This window comes from Bubalus kerabau, chromosome 22 (assembly GCF_029407905.1).
Source record: "Bubalus kerabau isolate K-KA32 ecotype Philippines breed swamp buffalo chromosome 22, PCC_UOA_SB_1v2, whole genome shotgun sequence".
NCBI classification, from domain to species: domain Eukaryota; kingdom Metazoa; phylum Chordata; class Mammalia; order Artiodactyla; family Bovidae; genus Bubalus; species Bubalus kerabau.
In genome coordinates this window covers 15,542,101-15,557,790 of record NC_073645.1, presented here as the reverse complement: position 1 = coordinate 15,557,790, position 15,690 = coordinate 15,542,101, and the positions used below count along the sequence as shown (strand labels likewise).

The 15,690-nt window shown below is 42.3% G+C and overlaps 1 protein-coding gene across 6 annotated transcripts in view; it reads right to left on the bottom strand.

Moving 5' to 3' along the window:
- PCGF5 (polycomb group ring finger 5) overlaps window positions 1–15,690 on the bottom strand; it is a 122,340-nt gene that overhangs the window by 38,804 nt on the left and 67,846 nt on the right. The gene's annotated exons all lie outside the window — the stretch shown is intronic.

Sequence of the window (15,690 nt, the reverse complement as noted above, 5' to 3'; positions counted from 1 at the left end):
CCTTCTCCTGCCCCCAATCCCTCCCAGCATGAGTCTTTTCCAATGAGTCAACTCTTCACATGAGGTGGCCAAAGTACTAGAGTTTCAGCTTTAACATCAGTCCTTCCAAAGAACACCCAGAACTGATCTCCTTTAGGATGGACTGGTTGGATCTCCTTGCAGTCCAAGGGACTCTCAAGAGTCTTCTCCAACACCACAGTTCAAAAGCATCAATTCTTCAGCGCTCAGCTTTCTTCACAGTCCAACTCTCACATCCATACATGACCACTGGAAAAACTATAGCCTTGACTAGATGGACCTTTGTTGGCAAAGTAATGTCTCTGCTTTTGAATATGCTATCTAGGTTGGTCATAACTTTCCTTCCAAGGAGTAAGCGTCTTTTAATTTCATGGCTGTAATCATCATCTGCAGTGATTTTAGAGCCCCCAAAAATAAAGTCTGACGCTATTTCCACTGTTTCCCCATCTATTTGCCATGAAGTGATGGGACCAGATGCCATGATCTTAGTTTTCTGAATGTTGAGCTTTAAGCCAGCTTTTTCACTCTCCTCTTTAACTCTCATCAAGAGGCTTTTTAGTTCCTCTTCACTTTCTGCCTAAGGGTGGTGTCATCTGCATATCTGAGGTTATTGATATTTCTCCCGGCAATCTTGATTCCAGCTTGTGTTATGGAATTAAGCCATCCCATAGGATATAGTAATTAACCTTGCTACATCAAGTATTACATTAAAAGAATTAAAAATTTTTTTCATAGGCTAAGGCCCATAATTATTTTTAATTAAAATTTTTTCCCAAATAGTTTACAAGAAAAATTTAAGATGCTAAAATATTTTTATTCTAGTTTTCTTTTTTGTTCAGATGATTTGGGTGGATGTCATAATTTTCATCAAAATCATCAATGCTTAAAAGATTTATGCAACAGGCAGCTTCTGATGCTTTTGAATTGTGCTAGAGAAGACTCTTGAGAATCCCCTGGACTGCAAGAAGAAAACCAGTCAATCCTAAAGGGAATCAGCCCTGAATATTCCTTGGAAGGACTGCTGAAGCTCCAACACTTTGGCCACCTGATGCGAAGAGCTGAGTCACTGGAAAAGGCTCTAATGCTGGGAAAGATGGAAGGTGAAAGGAGAAGGGGGTGGCAGAGGATGAGATGGTCAGACAGCATCACTGACTCCATGGACATGAATTTGAGCAAACTCCAGAAGACAGAGGAGGACAGAGGAGCCTGGCATGCTACACAGTCCCTGGGGTAGCAAAGAGATAGACACGACTCAGGGATTGAACAATAACAGGAACACTCTCAAGTGCTTCAACGTATAGTTGACATAATTTAATATTCATTGCAACACCATTAATTAGGTAATATATATCAGGCCTCTTACAGATGAAGAAATTGAATAGAGAACTTTAGAAATTTGCCAAAAATCATGGAGTCCATAAGTGGTGAAAGCCAGGACTTGAATCAAGAACCCATTTTCTTACTCAATGCATGCCTATATGCTACATTTTCTTCTAATTTTATATCTACAGGTCTAAAGTATACAGAAAAAGAGAGCCTGATCCCTTCATTTGGGAGCCTTAAATATGTCCAAAAGGAGAATTCGAACTCCTTCAGTATCTTATATAGTCCTTAAAAGAAAATCCCAAGAAACTCTAGAAATACATCTCCCATATGCTTTTAAAAGCTGTTAACAAAGCACAACCGTACACAAATTAGAACCTGAGAAAATCCAGGCCAGAAGTTCAGTGAAACTGAAAAAAGTAAAATGAGAATTTGCTTTCTCTCAGATGCTTTAAAAAAATCACTATAATGAGTTGCCAGTCCAGGTTCGATGCACGATACTGGATGCTTGGGGCTGGTGCACTGGGACGACCCAGAGGGATGGTATGGGGAGGGAGGAGGGAGGAGGGTTCAGGATGGGGAACACATGTATACCTGTGGCGGATTCATTTTGATATTTGGCAAAACTAATACAATTATGTAAAGTTTAAAAAATTAAATTAAATTAAAAAAATCACTATAAAACTGACCTTTGATTCCCAGTTTATACTAGCTGAAAAACATTTAAAAAATATCTTTAAGATTTAATACTAAGCTAATTGCTCAACTGCTATACTGGTTAACTCAGGTGGTTCAAGAATAATGTTTATGAAGGTCCCAGTCTGTTGTTAAGACTGTGTGTGGAGACCAAATAAAGTCTTGACCCTCAGCAGCCACTCTACAGAGACATGCTGGAGCAAGCAGAAACACCTGGTCAGAAAGGGAGTTAGGCTCACCAAAGATATCCCCAGTTGGAAAAACACCTAAATGGCAACAAGTGCTAGCATTTACTGAACACTAACCAAATAGAAGGTTCTGGGCTCAGGGCTTTGTATGGATTACAGTACGGAGCTACCATCCCCCTCTGGCAAAGGAGGAGTGCAGTACCGGACAGCCTGACAGGCTGCCCACATGTGCCCAGCTGTGCAACAGGCAGGGCATCTACCCCCAGCCTGGACGTCCAGCTCAAGGCCTAAAATCCAAACCACTCTGCTACACATCTTAAAGCCAATACCATTTGGTCCCAGGCACCAAGATTTCATATTTTTAACTGATCTTTACATTTAGCTCATCACAACCATCATTAAACTTCTGCCAAAGCATACTAAGTGAAATTGTTCCTTTTGCCGCACCTTAGATTTGAACTAGGTTGTTAAACAAATTGACAGGGTCATGTGTCATCTGAAGCATTTTCAAATTTTGATGGGCACCACAATCACCAGTGAGATTTTTTTTTTTTAAAGAACAGATTCAGAGGCCTCATCCCAGACCAATTAAATCAAAATCTCTGTGGGATTGGCACCAGGACTCCAACTCTGCAAAGCTCTCTTACTGAGGCAGCCAGAAGACAACTGGGCAATCCTAGCCACCAAATACTTACTGGTGAATGCCTCAGTGAGGCTGCCAGTCCAGGAGCTGGTCCTCTGCCAAGTCATAACCAGAAGGCACTTTATTATTCACCATCAGGAAATCATTTTGACAGAAGACAAAACATAACCACAAGAATATGGGATTAATGTGTTGTTTCCCTAGAGGGCAGGTTTACACGAGAAGCCCAGATAGTACAGCACATGGTTCTAGCAGGTAAAAGACAATCTTGAGGCAGACAGCTCAATCTGAATCCCGGGTCTGCCATTAGGCAAATTACTCTGTGTGTCTCTGTACAGGGGGATAACAAGGATATCTATCTCACATGGCTCTTATGAGGATTAAATGAGCTAATATACATAAAATGTGTAAATGAGTAACTGGTAACTTCTATTTAATAAAAATGTGAGCTATCACTATAAATCAGCTTGCCAGATGAGCATAAAATCCTAACAAAAAGACATCAGCAATCGAATATTGAACGGCATCAGACCATGATTAGTTTGACACATCTATCTTAAGTAACTGATGATCTTGCTAATGGAACTTGAAATGTCGATCATGTACCGGTAGTAACCCTCTGCAGCCATATTTACCCTAGAGATAGTCTCGCAACTCAAGTATCAAATTGATGACACGCTGCATCACCTAAATGGGAACTGCCTCTCTCTGCACATATGATGCTTCTTTTTCTGGGGTTGAGGACACAAGACTCACTTCTGCATTCTACACTCCTTCCTTAACTTAATATGTTTAATACAATTCCAGCATAGCCTCCTGGGTATAGGAGAAACCTTGTTGTGTCTCTTCCTGATCGCTTTTCATATACTTGCTCAGAAGCACGATTTCTAAGTTGACTCCAATAGTTCAACTATTAAAAGGCTATTCCACATTTTAATTTTCAAATTCTTGAGAGGGGCAGGTTCATCACAACAGGTACAAGGCCCATCAGTTGTTGCTATCTCACATGTATGGTCCACCCACATCTTCCTAGCTTTGATGACAGAGTGAAAGTGAAAGTGGCTCAGTCGTGTCTGCCTCTTTGCGACCCCACGGACTATACAGTCCATGGAATTCTCCAGGCTGCAATACTGGAGTGGGTAGCCTTTCCCTTCTCCAGGGGATCTTCCCCACCCAGGGATGGAACCCAGGTCTCTCGGTTTGTGGGCAGATTCTTTACCAGCTGAGCCACAAAGGAAGCCCTGATGACGCAGTGATCTACAGCAATTTCTCTTTTTGAGCACCAATTCTAATATCATGGATAACAAAACAGTAACAGTCTTTTCTCTCCTGTCCTTGGTCATGTCATTCATTAGTAATCCTCTGTCTATTAAAAGTGATCAAATGCTGACTTTGTTAAAATCATCTGAATGTGTTGGTTTTATCTCTCAACATAGGAGTATATTTTTTCTTACTTCCTGAAGCACATCACTATCTTTATATGCCCTTCTTGATAACACTCATTTGACACAGTTTGCCTTTGAAAAATTTGTCTGTTATCTGCTAACAGTTTGTAAGTAAACTGCGGTCATCGGCAGAGAAGAGGCATCAGCTTGCTGCTTTTGATACATATTTACATGTGAAACTGACATGATTTTTAAAGATTTCCAGAACAGTTGTAATTTGCTTCCATGAGACAGGATCTCCTAGCTTTGCTTTACTCATAAAAGGGACTAATGAGCATCTTTATTTCTCTTACACGGTACAGTTCTTTCAAAGGCCTACATGAGCTACAATTTCACAGAGAACACGAAGGACAGCGTTACTTTCTATCTAGGAGACTGCTTTATTCTTGCTTTGCCAGGACAGAGGGACAGACAGCAAGGCAGAGCCTGCCGAGCAAGGTTAGGAGTGTCTTGGGGCTTCAGCACAGTAGGAGAATCCTAGACCAAGCAGGCCAGGAGAACACAAAGTCCAGGAAGGCCTTCTACAGACAGACTTAAGGAGTCAAGTGGGACTCCAGGGTGAGGACCACCATGTCCTCATTCCCCTCATCGGTATGAATTCCATGGCCGACTGGAATAATCACTTTCACACGCAGACTCTGGATAGCTCTGCTCTACTACAACCCTTCTTTTGTCATACTTAATCAGGTAAACTGTCAACCTGGGCTATATCCAACTCTACACATGCTGCTCTACAAGGTTACAGCTGAACACTGTGGGAGAAAAACATGCACCGTGCCGACTGGTCTCTCACCTTAAATTCACGACCATGATGCTCAAAAGCAGGTCCTTCATCTGCCAGGTGGTCACACTCAACACCCTAATTCCATATGCTCTTCACCAACATTTATAGCTCAGTTGGTAAAGAGTCCGCCTGCAATGCAGGAGACCCTGGTTCGATTCCTGGGTTGGTAAGATCCCCTGGAGAAGGGATAGGCTACCCACTTTAGTCTTCTTGGGCTTCCCTGGTAGCTCAGCTGGTAAAGAATCTGCCTGCAATGTGGGAGACCTGGGTTCGATCCCTGGGTTGGGAAGATTCCCTGGAGAAGGGAAAGGCTACCCACACCAGTATTCTGGCATGGAGAATTCCATGGACTATACAGTCCATGGGGTCACAGAGAGTCAGACATGGCTGAGTGACTTTCACTTTCACTTTTCTCCTCTCTCCTTGAACCCCCACTTTTACTCCCCCATCACCACTCTACACTGATGACCTCACTTTCTGTTCAACTGAAAACAAAAGAAAAGAAGAAAAAAAAAGGCAGTAGAATTTATATCACCACACCCACTCACTCACTAACATCTAACCTTTGTGGTTTTGCCTGTTTTCAGAACTTTAATGTGCCAACCTCTGCTCTGTGACCCTATTCCAATGATCTGAGAAGATCACTCCACTGCTTCTCCCTCTCACCTGCGGCAGTCTTTTGCTATCCACTGAAGACTCCCACCAACATTCATACACATTATTTCCCCATCTATTAAAAAAAAAAAATCAAATTTCTATTGACCCTACTTTCTGAGTCAACTAGCACTCCATTTCACAGCTACCGATACTCTAATTCCTCTTTTCCCATTCTTTCTCCACCTTTTCTTTACCTTCATTCAGGTGAAAGATTTATATAATCATTGTACAATTATCCAAACATCTCCATCCTCTCACACCCACCCAGACTTCTGCTCCTGAGGACCGAACTGAAACTGCTCAGAGCTTATCCGCGTGCCTGCTGCCCCTCCTTGGTTCACTCCGCCCCACGTGGCTAGCCTGACCGCTCTCTACTCCTGGACGCTGTGTGTGCTTTGCCTCCCAGGGCCCCACACTCTGTTCTCCTCCTACCTCACTGTCTCCTCTTTTTTGGTTCCAGGGCTTAGTCTTTGGTCATCTTCCCTTCTCTACACTCACTCTCTTGGCACTCTCACTGATGAAATAGGATCTAAATTCTGATCCTCTGCAGATTCGTGTATCCAGCTCCCAGTGGGCTGGGATCAAGTATCTGATGGGCTAACTCCTTTACCTCCTTAAATCTGTTCAACTACCACCTTCTTAATGAGGCCTTCCCTCACAGACTTCAGCGGTCACACCGCCTCACTGGCCACCCAGTTAGTTACCTGTACCCAGCTTGAACTTCCCTGTTTCTGTGTCACTTAGCAGCTGCTAATGTGCACTCTGACTTACTGCCTACTATGTTGCCTGGTGTGTCTCATGTGCCCAGGCTAGCACTGTAGCTGGAGGAGGAAGTACTCAGCAAATATCTGTGGAACAACTGAGGACACAAAAGTTAGGAACAGCAACAGCAGTCGTGGTTTTAGTACCTACAAGTGTACTACAGAGTCAAGTCAGAAATAAGCGTACATTTTCAACTAAAGCAAGGGAAGAGATTCTGAGTTCACGAGTTAATTTTTTTGACAATTAAAATGAGTTACAGGCTTCCCTAGTGGCTCAGTGGCAAAGAATCTGCCTGCCAATGCAGGAGACACGGGTTCGATCCCTGGTCCGGGAAGATTCTACATACCGCAGAGCAACTAAGCCAGTGTGCTACAACTACCAACTCTGTGCTCTAGAGCCCACGAGCTGCAGCTGCTGGGCCCACGGGCCGCAGCTACTGAAGCCCGAGTGCCTAGAGCCCGTGCTGCACAGCAAGAGACGCCACTGCCATGAGAAGCTCACGTAGCTCAACTAGAGAGGCGCTCTTGCTCGCCACAGTGAGAGAAAAGCCTGTGCAGCAACAAAGTCCCAATACTGCCAAAAATAAATAAATTAAAAACATTAAAATAAATGTGCTAACTCAATATAAGCTAAATAGTTTTCTAAAATAAAATGATTTTCTATTAACTGAGTAAAGATATGCCAGTGGTTGAGCATTCTGAGAGAATATAGCTTTGTTCACTGGTTCTTGAATTTCTGATATATAGTAGTACACTAGTCCGGTAAAAACTAATATGCTGTAAAACACCAGAAGTTATGATACATCTTCAGAGTATCCAAATGCAAATGATCTTTGGTCTCTTCTCCACTGGCTGCACTCTACTGTTCACAATGTTTACATTCAACCTTTGTGCCACATGCTTAAACACACCTGCACGCTGACCACAGCTTCTAAGTCTGAATACTTCTGGCTTTTAGGTTTCGTGTTTTTTTCCTCAATCCATCACTGGTATCAATTCCAACTCATCCTAATCTATATATAATTTATTCTTACAAACCAATACAGAAGACAATTTCACTTATTTGTTAACCCCTAGTTTTGTCTTTTAGTGTCCACTATGAACCCACTCCAGTACTCTTGCCTGGAAAATCCCATGGACAGAGGAGCCTGGAAGGCTGCAGTCCCTGGGGTCGCTGGGAGTCGGACATGACTGAGTGACTTCACTTTCACTTTTCACTTTCATGCATTGGAGAAGGAAATGGCAACCCACTCCAGTGTTCTTGCCTGGAGAATCCCAGGGACGGTGGAGCCTGGTGGGCTGCCCTCTGTGGGGTTGCACAGAGTCAGACATGACCGAAACGACGTAGTAGTAGTAGTAGTTAGTAGTAGTATGAATCTCTGCTCTACTGTTCATTCTTTACTATCTAACACATAGTTTCAACAGCAAAAAGAACCATACATCTGATATGATTCTTAACATTATTACTAATGATAGATGACACCTAGATTGTTTAAGGCCTATAATTATTGTTTCCTATTTAAAAAGAATCATCAAAATGAACACTATAATCACCTTCATGAATGACTAGTTGCTGCCAAAATACTGTTTGAAACATGTAACATCAATGTTACTGGTGACTTCATCTCTACTACAACCCTAGGCCACTGTGCTTGCACTTACTGAAACTTCAAGTACAACTTCTATTCAGGCCTTTGATTATTACTCTATAAACAAGTCTTGACTCAAAATCCAATTTTATAGAGAATACAGTATTGGAAAGTTCAATTTATAGCTCTACATTTTAAAGACTATCATTCAGAATTATTAATAAATTCAGATCCTGATTGGGTACATAATGACAGGTATACAGTCACGGAAATACAGTTAGAAGAGATTTCCTATATACATTTTTAAAAATCACATGCTGCTTAAAGAAATTATAGAAAATGTAAACAACCAGAAAGAAGAAGAAAATTAGCAAATATCCTAGTTTATTATAAAGATGTACCTGGAGTCAGATATCTGGGTCTCAGAACCTAGCTCCAGCACTTATTAGCTGTGTTACTTAACCTTTCTGAGTCTTGTCTCTGTGAAAAACACTGGCATAAGAATCTGAAATACTCTTCCCTCAAACCTCTTCATAGCTCACTCCTTCCTATTATTTACAATCTCTGCTCAAACGGTAACTTCCAGGCAAGCCTTTACTGTCTTACTGTTCTTTGCAGCATGTGTCATACATGGACCCTAAAATTGTATCATTCGCTTGCTTTTTGTCCATCTCTTCTATTGAAACATAAATTCTAAGAGGACAGACTATATCTGTCTTCTTTACTGCTGTCTTTCCACTGTCCAGAGTAATGAATGGCACAATGTAGGTGCTAATAAACATTTGCTGACTGATTTAATACCACCTAAATAGAAGGGTTCTTGGGAAGATTGCATAAGGTAATGCATGTAAAACCCCATGACCCTCAATATGACATTCAACAAATGACAGCCACTGTTTTAATTTTATTAGCATTCACTCCAATTACTGTATGATTAAAAGAACAAAATGCCTACTTCTAGAGATGCTTGTATTATTAACGTCTGGTCCAAGGTATGCTTTTCAGACTTTAGTGCACCCCAGAATCACCTGAAGGGCTTGTTATTACAGCCCTCTCCCCCAGAGACTCAGCCCAGCAGCTCTATGGTATGCCCGAGAACGTGCACGCCTAACCAATTCCCAGTGATCATGCTGCTGGTTGGAGACTGTATTTTGAACAGCAAGTATATGTGGCATAAGATTTTTAAACATGGAGTAGTACCATACCACGAGTTCTCGGCACTTTAATACTTGTGTATTTATGATACTTGTTCAGAAAACAATAAGCGATGGCAGCACTTCAGGCTTACCACTGAATCGTCTCCTGCTCACACACTACTGTATGACGTCACCGAGTCCCTTACTGTCACATCTATATCTAATTACCAATTAACCCTTCTTTACTTAAGTTAAAAACCAAGTACAACAACGTTTTTCCAAAGAATTCATCCTAGTTAAGGGATTACTGCCATAATCTCTGAAAGGGCAGAAAGAAGAAAGCTTTCTTTCCTGTACCACAGAATTCTATGTCTAAAACCTTCCCTTTCTTCTGAGGAAAGAATCGTCAGACGCTTAAAGAGGCCTCGAACCACAAAGGAGTGAAGAACCAATGCACTGTGTTATGCGCATTTTAGCTGCTGGAACAAAGCTCCTTTGTTCTTAGTTTAAGTGAAAAGTCTTTCATTTTAAGTCAACAACCTATACAACAAGCAGCAAAGACACTGTCAGCAACCTCAAAAAATTTCTCAGGACCCTGGAGCAAGAGACAGAGCGTCTCTTAATTTAGAACCACCAGTCTTGACTCCCCACAATCCTCTCTCCCTCTCCCATGCCCTACCCCTACCCACGACCCGCAAAGCTCCCACCTATATTGTAGAAGACAGCTTTTCAAAATCCATAATTCCTAACCCCCACTCTCTACATGCCTTTCAAGCTACCTACCACTGCATTTGAATCTTTGAAAGGAAAAGCCGACAATAAAATAATCAACTGATTGACCATTTATCTATTCATTTAAGCTTCTCTTGAGCACTCAAGTACCAGGTACTAAGGATACACTGAATCTAAACCTACCTGTGGGAGAGAGAGAGATGGCATATCTTGGAGTAGATGGGCTTTAAAGGATGAGGAACTACCAGCCAGGCATACAGGAGATGTTCCAAGCAGAGCAAGCAGTTGAACCACGTGTATGCATATGTGTGTGTGTTCTGGTGGGGGAGGGCAGAAATCAATCAAAGCTAAATAGATCTAATTTATCCTGAGGGCAGTAGGGTACCTTAAGGAAATTTTGGGTTGGCTGAAGTGTGAGTGATGAAGACAGTAAAGCCCTTATAAATGATCACCACTAACACAGGTTAGGAGTAGGCTGCAGGGACTCCAGTGAGAATGAATGATGTCCTGAGCAAAAAGGTCGTGGGGGATCAGACTGAAGGGACAGATCTTTGAGAGATTACAGGGCAAGACCGTGCAGAACTCTGCCTCGTACTGCTGTGCTGTGCTTAGTCGTTTAGTCGTCCGACTCTTTGCGACCCCATGGACTGCAGCCCACCAGGCTCCTTGGTCCACAGGGATACTTCAGGCAAGAGTACTGGATTGGGTTGCCATACCCTCCTCCAGATGATCTTCCCAACCCAGGGATGGAACCCAGGACTCCTGTATTGCAGGCAGATTTTTTACCATCTGGGCCACCAGGGAAGCCCAAGAATACTGGAGTGGGTAGCCTATCCCTTCTCCAGCGGATGTTCCTGACCCAGGAATCGAACTGGGGTCTCCTGCATTGCTGGCGGATTCTTCACCAGCTGAGCTAGGTGAGGGTAAAGAGAGTTAAGCATGGAGCATATTTCTTGCTTGGACAATTGAATGCTGGCATTCCATCCATTCACTTTCAGGTATGTTAAGTTCTAGGCCACTTCAGGACATCCAAGTAGGCGTCCAGTGGGATTCTGAAGCTCAGGACTATGCCCAAAATAAAGATTTGGAAGACATCAGCATAGGTAGTTGAGTCTCAGAGGAGTTTCTGTGAGTTTCCACAGAAAAGGAGTAGATAGATCCAAACACACCTGAAGAAATTTCTTCTTAGCTTATGAGCTTTGCTTAACAGAGTTTAAGCTCCAAATTTATTTTATTCATCACTCTACCAGTTAGCAAGTGCTAACATCTGATTAAAGAATTCAATAATTATTTGTGTGAACAAGTTTATTTCCTTAGGTTTCTCGGGTTGTCAAAATCACCTCATGTGTGCATGCTCAGTTGCTCAGTCATGGCCGACTCGTTGTGACCCCATGGGCCGTAGCCTGCCAGGCTCCTCTGTCCATGGGATTCTCCAGGCAAGAATACTGGAGTGGGTTGCCATGCCCTACTCCAGTGGATCTTCCTGACCCAGGGACAGAACGTGCATCTCCTGCATTGCAGGCAGATTCTTTACCCACTGAACCACCTGGGAAGCCCCAGAATTACCCTATAGACATAGACATGTAACCATAGTTAATGTGGACTTAGTTCACTAGCATTAAGTGATCACATTTAAGGGGGAAATGCATCTGCATTTAAATTTTTTACCTCATTGTAAAATTTTGTACCTTTTTATCACATGCCCCTGACCTGCTAAAGGGAGCTGGGTGTTAGTAGGTGAGGTAGGAGCCCACTTAAAGGCGAGGCTTTCATAAGCCTCTTTTTTCTCACCCCCCCCGCAACTCCCTGTCAGGAGCTCGGGACATTCTGTGCTGCCATCTATCCCTCCCTCTCCCTCTTCCTTCCGACTGGCTCACCCCTTTTGTCTGTCCTCCACAGAGCTGAGTGCTAAGGACACCATGGGCTGCCTCAGTCAGTCGGCTGTCATCTTGATCCTTGTTTCTACATCCACAGGGAAGCCAGGCACTGTGAGCTCTAGAACTGCTTACTGGGAGAATGGCGGGGGGGGGGGAGTCGGGGGACAATAATCTGATTTGAGCAGGAGAGAGAGTGGAGACGCATGTGTAAAGTAATCTGAAAGAGTAAAGTAACTGCATTTATCTGTATCAAGGATTTTCAAAACATACTCTTCTCTCTCTGGCTTTGCATTCCGCTGCAACACCCTGACACGGACCTGCTACTACATCACTCTGTTTCACAACTGCCATTGCGCTTACCAGCATCCACATTCATTTGATTCCTTCCTTAACTTGATTCCTGTTTCTTCACTTGACTAGAGAGTTCTGAAGGGACTGGGCCGAAAGTGTGACTTTGCTCACCAATAATAAAGTTTCATTTTCATATTTCAAACTTGAATAGTAAGAACAAAATCCTTCCATTTTACTATGAGTTTTCATAATAAGAATTATTGTATACCCATTCTTAACTTACAGTATCATAAAACTGCAGACTATGTACAAAGTTAACTTAATAAGTTTTGTTTAAGCACCACAGTCGAGGTGGAAACTGCTCTGGGGTACTTCAATGCACACTGGACTTCTCACTTTCCTCCTGTCCCACTGGCCACCTTCCTTCTCTATTGTATACTGATTCCAAATCACAATACCACTACACCTGTTCCACCTCAGACCTAAGAAAACCAGGCAACATCAAGACCCAACCAATGAGTAAGAAACACTGCTTTGGGGTACTATTTATTTTATCAGTACAAATAGGGAGATATTTTGCAAGTGAGAAAGGTTTTGCCTAAAAGCCCCAGTATAAATACAAACCAAAAAATACACAGAAATCCAAGGACCAGAAAGTGCATAAAGTTTAGCACTCTGTAGAATCCTCAGGTCTCCTAAGACACTGAGCTGAGTGCCTGACTCCTCCATCATTTACTGTTCTGTGCTTCTGCGGATGAAAAAGGCCACACTTGAGTCTTTAATCACAATTCTGCCATGTTCATTCTCTCTCAGTAAAGGGATTCGCTGACTGCCAAGCAACTTCAGGCTAGAAGGACATAAGCAGCTAAATGGTCATCTATCCCTTTAAACCTTAAATTACTACTTAAACATAAACATAACCCTTGCTTATAAACTTACTGTTTAAATTTCTACAATCTTTTGTTTTCCCTTCAAAAAAGGAACATTTAAACCTGGATTTCATTATGTCTCAAAGAAAATGTTCTTTCAGAAGAACAGATATAAAATCTTTAGGTAGAGACTGGAGAATCTGCGCTTTCTCCTCTAAACACTAAGCACTCCCAACATCCACTAAATCTCTTCCTAGAACTGCAGGGTTTTGCTGGAGACACACAAATATAAAAAAGTGTACTCATAATGTCTAATAGCGTCAGAAGAAGCAAAACAACAGACTGTGGACAGTGTCTAGGTACCATACTTGGCATAGAGGGAAACTGCGAGACAAAGCCCCCATTCTAAAGGAGCCACACCCAGGGGGTTCCTCCTCCAAAATGCATCCACAGTCCATCACTCTCCCCTGCCTCCATCTCACATCTCATTACCCTAGATGATGGCCTTATAATCTTTCAGTTGACCTGCAGTGATAGCCTCCTTACTCATCAGTTGTCCCTTGAACTGCCAAGGGCATTCCCACTCCAAGGCTATATACTTGCTTTTCCCTCTGCCTGGAATGTTCTTCCCCTATATCCACAGAGCTCAATCGCTTCAGGAATTCTGTTCAAATGTCATCATATCAGAGAGAAATCATGACAACACTAAATAAAACAACCCCAACTCTGCTATCTACAGTCCTACAGTTCTTTGTTCTTGTTCATGGCATATATTTATTGCTGGTTTTCCCCTTTCTTGAGAGCAGAGATTTTTGATTACCTTGTTCACTGCTGTATCCTCTGCTTAGAATTGTGCCTAGCACACAGTAGGTATTCAATAAGTATGTTTGATGATGTTTAACTGATAACTGTTCAAGTGAAATAATGATAAGGGCAACAGTAAGCGAACATTTTAAGACAGTTTATAGTTAACTGGTAATTGAATAGCATGGGCCAGTAATACCAACAAAAAGTATACACATGCCCAGACCCTAGTGAAAGAGTGGAGTGGGAAAAGCTAGCTTAAAACTCAACATTCAGAAAACTAAGATCATGGCATCTGATCCCATCACTTTATGGCAAATAGATGGGGAAACAGTGGAAACAGGGACAGACTTTATTTTCTTGGGCTCCAAATCACTGCAGATGGTGACTGCAGCCATGAAATTAAAAGATGCTTGCTCCTTGGAAGAAAAGCTATGACAAACCTAGACAGCATATTAAAAAGCAGAAACATTTCTTTGCCAACAAAGGTCCGTCTAGTCAAGGCTATGGTTTTTCCAGTGGTCATGTATGGATGTGAGAGTTGGACCATAAAGAGAGCTGAGTGCTGAAGAATTGATGCTTTTGAACTGTGGTGTTGAAGAAGACTCTTGAGAGTCCCATGGACTTCAAGGAGGTCAACCAGTCAATCCTAAAGGAAATCACTTCTGAATATTCACTGGAAGGACTGATGCTGAAGCTCCGATACTTTGGCCACCTGATGCAAAGAACTGACTCACTGGAAAAGACCCTGATGCTGGGAAAGATCGAAGGTAGGAGGAGAAGGGGACGAGAGAGGATGAGATGGTTGGATGGCATCACTGACTCGATGGACATGAATTTGAGTAGGCTCTGGGAGTTGGTGATGGACAGGGAAGCCTAGCGTGCTGCAGTCCATGGGGTTGCAAAGAGTTAGACTGAGTGAATGAACTGAGACCTTATCACAGCACCCACTAAATCTCTTCAGGTGGCATTCTGAAAAAGTCTATGTTAAAACAGCTTCCTAGGTGATTTTATGTTTTTTTTTTTTTTTTACTGTGGTAAAATGTTTATAACATAAAATTTGCCTTTTTAACGATTAACAGGTGACTCTATTCTGCAACTCTGTTGAAAACTACTGGCATAATAGTACGCAGAGGAAAGAACAGCTGAAGAGGGGGATTAAAGAAATGTCCCAGGTTATCTCAGTAAGAGGACGGCCCTTAGAGCTGAATACAGGCCTACTACTTACTAGCTGTGAGACTGGGCAGGTGACTTAGCTCTTAAGCTTCCACACCCACAAATGAAGATAATTTCTATACCCTTGCTCTCCCCGTGTCCCCTGCAAACTGCTTCAAGGTTACTGTAAGGTGAACAACGAAATCATGCACATACAGTATCTACTTCAGTGTACATAACAGGCACCAAAGAACTTACTGGAATTAACAGAATCAGAACTTACTGGAATTACTTTCATTGCAATAGGGAAATAAACTTGTATTGGCAAAAACACAAAAAGCAGGTGAAACCCTGACCTATGTGGCTATTAAAATGCCTCTTCTTCTACTGACAGGACTGGTGAAAAATTTGGCAGGGGTTCCAAAGATATGATCATATTAGAACAGTGGGTCTCAAACTTGCACATGGTTCAAAATTACCTGGAAGTTTGTTAAACACAGATAACTTTGTTTTGGTGATTCCAGGGTGAGGCGTGATAATTTGCATTTCTAACAAGGTAGCATTGAGGCGGTTGATTATTAGTCAAAGGGTATGAAGTTTAAATCATATAAGATGAGTAAGTCCTAGAGATCTACTGGACAGGATCATGCCTGCAGTTAACAATACTATGCTGTACACTTAAAAATGTGCCAGGAGTGCAGATTTTATGTTGTGTTCTTATC